Source organism: Zea mays, chromosome 10, assembly GCF_902167145.1.
Source record: "Zea mays cultivar B73 chromosome 10, Zm-B73-REFERENCE-NAM-5.0, whole genome shotgun sequence".
In the NCBI taxonomy this organism is placed as follows: Eukaryota; Viridiplantae; Streptophyta; class Magnoliopsida; order Poales; family Poaceae; genus Zea; species Zea mays.
The window spans coordinates 68615891-68620912 of record NC_050105.1 but is presented as its reverse complement, the minus strand read 5'-3'; positions in this window follow the sequence as shown (position 1 = coordinate 68620912).

Genomic DNA, 5022 nt, shown 5'->3' with positions numbered 1-5022 from the left:
TTCAAATCAAATTATTTTTATTCTTATGCATCCTTAAACCTATCTAGAACTTGGTCGGAACTTCCAATCAACAATTGATTGAGGTGTTTCTATTTGAACCTTTTTTGGAGCTTTTTGGGGCTCTTGGGGGGTTTGTGCTGAGACTGGGGGTGAATACTAGCACAATTTCAAGGGGAGGTTCAACAAGGTGGTGCTTAAGCAAAGTACCTCCACAAGGCCATGGTCAAGGAACACATCTTCCTTGCCTCCCTCAGCAACCTCGACCATGACACCAATGACACTTCTTCTTTGAGCAACGATGAGTTCAAGATGCAAGTTGAGGACAAGCTCAATGGAGTCTTCTTCTTCATTGACACCGCGTGTAGCCTCTACACCATGGCACTTGGTGAGGACATAGTGGGCAGCAATGATAAGAACATCGACGACAACTCCACCTCTGAGGTATCACTTTCAACAGATGATCTCACCACTGAGGTAGATGAGCTGATGATTGCTTTGGCTAGTTAGGATAAGTTACTTAGGCTTCTATCTCATGAGAGAAAAGAGTACAAGTGCAAGTACAAGGCCACACATAGGGAGCTTAAGTCTGCTAGAGCTTCTATTGAGGTGTATGTCAAGACTGAATGTAATGAGTGTGCTATTCACATGTCGAACTACCACATTGTAGACCAAATATGTCATCCTGCTAGATGAGTGTGATGAGTTATGATCTAGATCTAGCTTGTTGGGTGTGTGTCAGACTTGTCCTATTTTGCAGAGTAAGCTAGCGGAGAAGAATGCTAGGATAGCCTTGCTTGAGAAGGCTAGCTCAGTGAGTGCACCCGTACCTGCTCAGTGTGCACTCTATACGAGTTTGTAGTCCGAGCTCGAGTCTTGCATACACAATAAGACTAGGACCAAAGAAGACAACACATACCTTTGGTCAGTCCTGAGCTAGGTATCTTGTAGTGAGCCCTAGTTGGGCATGATGGTCAGCCAGTTGTCACACCTAGTTTCAGAAGGCAAACCAAATGCAAACTATGTATGTGCTAGGATCAAAATCATGTACACAACAATTACATAAATGTCATACATTACATAATGCTCAAATAACAAAGAGTATTAAACATTATTACAGACTATCGTCTTAAACATCAAATAGTTGAACAAACTTATGTAGAAACAAAGCTAAGATAAGTAGTCCCTCCACATGCAACTAATTAGGGGAGACCAATGGCCTAATCAACAAACTCGTCAAAGTCTTGGAACTCCTGGAGATCTGCTCGTTCTGCTTCTTCACCTGAGCCATGGTTGTATCGATGGCAACCTAGCGTTTGAATGAAAGCAATGGTGAGCACAAAACATACTCAACAAGTATACCATTTGGCTAAAGTGAACTAGCTTTATGTGGAGTTAGGCTAACAGCAGTTGCTTTTACTTCATGAGGTATTTATTATTAATATAAGCCAAGTCTTAGCATTATCCCAAGATTATCAACCCATGAACCATATCATGAATGAGGAACATCATTACCAATATCATAACCAAACCATGACAAAAAATACAGTATCTCTAATCAATGAGCATAGCTGATATACTAGTTTTGATTAACCCTCTATAGTGGTTTCACACACTTTACCCATGAGCCATGTATCCCCACTAGCCTAGGTTATAGCGATTAGTCAGACCCATATTCACTTCTGAGGTGAATGGCTAGGGATCAACTATGAAGTCTTTACAAAGATTCCCCAAAGGTATAGTCGTCTGTTAGGTTTCCCCAGTTCCACAATATACTACTCGTCTCCAAGGTGGTCATTAACAAATAAACCTTAGCTCCCACCCTCAGTAGAGTGAGGACTATGTTGTAGGCCCCATTGATGCCATAACGGTGAAACAAACTACACCTTAGGTGTTGGTACTTGATTTCAATTCCCCTAAAGCTATCGAAAATCAAGGCAACACAAGTTAGATGTAAGGACCTTCGTCCTCTTCATTTAACGCTTCTTCAAAGTGTTAGAACAAGGGACAAATTTTTTTTAGAAAGAAACATAATGAAATAACATGAAAGTGACAAAGTAAAACTTCATATCCCGCTCATCGCATAAGCCTTAGCATTTTATTCCATCTCTCCTAATAAATGAGTGTACAAGCATACCTTCGGCTCCTGCGCATAGGATGGCACGAAGGTTCTTTGTAGGCTAAGTAACATGAAGTGATGGCCCTTCAAAAAGGTATCTCATGCAGGGCATAGTTCACCTATTTATAGGGAAGATGAACCACCTTCATACAAAATTACAATCATGTTCCTCAAGGTTTTACACACATTATTTAAAATGACATCAGGGCAATAATGTATTTTCTCCATCCTCGGCTGTGTGGGTTTAGGCCTCCGTTGTTTAGTAGATTCTCCTCTAGCTTATGTTAGAAGTTCTTCTGTTGTTGCTAAAGTTATCGACTTCTGTTAGCACCTTTGCCACTTGCACGCATAGGCAAAGCTTCTTTGTATGTTGCCTCAGCTGAAGGTCAGCTTCGTCCGTAGTAGAAACGTACCTGAAATACAATTGTTTGTGCTTAAGCAAAAGGTTGAATGAGGATCTTCGGTATAGAAGGCCCCCAACAGTAGCCCCTTGTGGGATGATCTCGTTCCTTCGTAACGAGCTTGGATCGCAAAAAAATAGAATTGGAGGTTGTTGTCCACTTGTTCTCAAATGCTATAAATCAAGAACAAGGCAACACAATTGTTAATGATTAAAGACCTTCGTCCTTCGAAGCATTATTTCCTCTTGGATATAATGATCCTTAGACGAAGGTCATGAAAGACTTGCCTTCATCATTTCAGTATATAAGTATAAATAAGAAAGTAAAGAAATACAAAGGAATACAAATAATAACAATTATGTATCAATAATCTATTTATTTTTGTATTCCATAAACATGAATAAACATCAATAATATTCATGTTACATTGATACCTTCGGCTTGGCAGAAGGTAAAGGTGCGAGAATGACGTAAGAGTGGTTACAATCCCGCGTGAATAGTATGATGTTACTGTTCATCTATTTATAGGCATGGGACACAACCCGGATAAAAGTACATTTATGTCCTTGGCAACTATCTATAATCTTAACATGAATTATTGAGGATTGTATGGTCATCATCCTCTTTCAGTCATCATCATACTTGAGCTTCGTCAACATGTCCAGCCGAAGTCCTTTGGCTTTCAACTTCGTCGCCCATTCTTTATTTCCCTTTGTTTTGTCATAAGATAAGTCCTCCATCCCAAAGCCAAAGCTTCCTGTAACTATTCATAATCATGCTGAAAACATATGGTTAGTCACGTTTTTGAGGACCTTCGGAAGAGAAAGGCCCCCAACAGTAGCCCCTCGCAGTATTAATTTGTTTCTTTGTAACAAATATAGACTGCAATGTGAACAAAGGCCTTTAGCTGAAAGTTCGAAAAAACACCTTCCCTTCGCTAGAATAGCGAACGACACTGACATGCCGAACCCATCAAATCGTGGGGCGCTAGGCATATAAATAGGAACTCGCATTGAAAGCGTTTCTTGTGCTATTTCAGTTGCTTACACTGTGCTCGCCATTTTAAACTTTCTTGCTTTGTCGAGTTTTGATCGGATTTTAAGCATTGACATTTCAACAAGCTTTGATTTGATGGCTGGCGAGAAGAAGTCTATCGACCCAGCGCTGTCCGAGTTTTACGAAGCTATGGAAAGAACCAATGCAGAAAAGATTGTACATGAGACACTAGCTTGGTTATCTGAGGGTTCTAGTGATAGTGAAGACTTTGATGTAGAAAGTGAGAATGAGGGTGCCAAAGATTGGCCCTGGAGACCAAGCCATGTTGTCTTTGGGAAATCAACCATCAAGCAAGCACAAATTGATGCGATGAGGGGAAGGTACTTCCGTGACATTTCTATTGTGAGGGTTGGAGGGGAGAATAATGTCCCTCTGTCCGAAGCTGACGAGGTGGTCGTTTATAGAAGCTTCATGAAAACAGGGCTTCGGTTCCCTCTGGATAAGATGCTGGTTGAAGTGCTGAAAACTTTCAAAATTTACCTTCATGATCTTACTCCCGAAGCTATCATCAAGATGGGGATTTTTATTTGGGCCATAAGGAGCCAAGGGTTAGAACCAAATACAAAATGCTTCTGCAACATGCATGAATTGTCTTATGAGACGAAGGTCACTTAAAAGAGTAATATCACAACAACTTCGGTTGTTACAGCTTCGTAACTGAGAGCACCTAGAGGGGGGTGAATAGGTGATCCTGTAAAATCAAACACTGTAATACTCAAAAATGTAAAATTGAAAATACAGTTGATTTACACACATGTTTTGCCTCTATTTAATATAACTGGTGAATCCACACTTCAAAAGTCATTAATTAGCTAGTGACACTTAAATTAATATGTGCATCATGCTGAGTTTTATTTGATTGTGCATATGTGGATAGTAAAAATAAGGGTGCCATTAACAATATATTAATATATTAATGGACACATGGAATTTAAACTTTAAATTAGAAAGCAAAACTTTAAATTAATGTGGAGAAGGGGGAAAGCATTAGCCATCACCAAATAAATTTCATAAAAATATATCAATTCATCTCAGGTCATATTCAAGTGGGTTATTTAATTTGGAGACAAGTTTGCCACAGAATTCGAATTTGAATTCAAATTGGAGATTGAATGGAGAAAGGGAGAAAAGAAAAGAAAAAGAAAAATGAATAAAACGCCTGAATGGGCCAGAATGCCACTTTCGGCCCACTAACCCTACGCTCCGCTTGGCCCACAAGGGGTGTTCGCGCGCCGGTCCGCGCCACTCGCGCGTCGACGCTGTAATTGAGTGGCCGGGCCCACCTGGCTGAGACTCTAACCCGCGCGCGCTGACCGGTCGACTGGCTGCCTGGTGGGGTTCACGCGTCAGGTCGCCATCCTCGCCATGGGGATCGGACCGCGCCCACGGACACTCCAGGGATCTTGGCTAGGGAAGGGACTCCGGGGATCTCGGTCGGGTAGTTGCTCG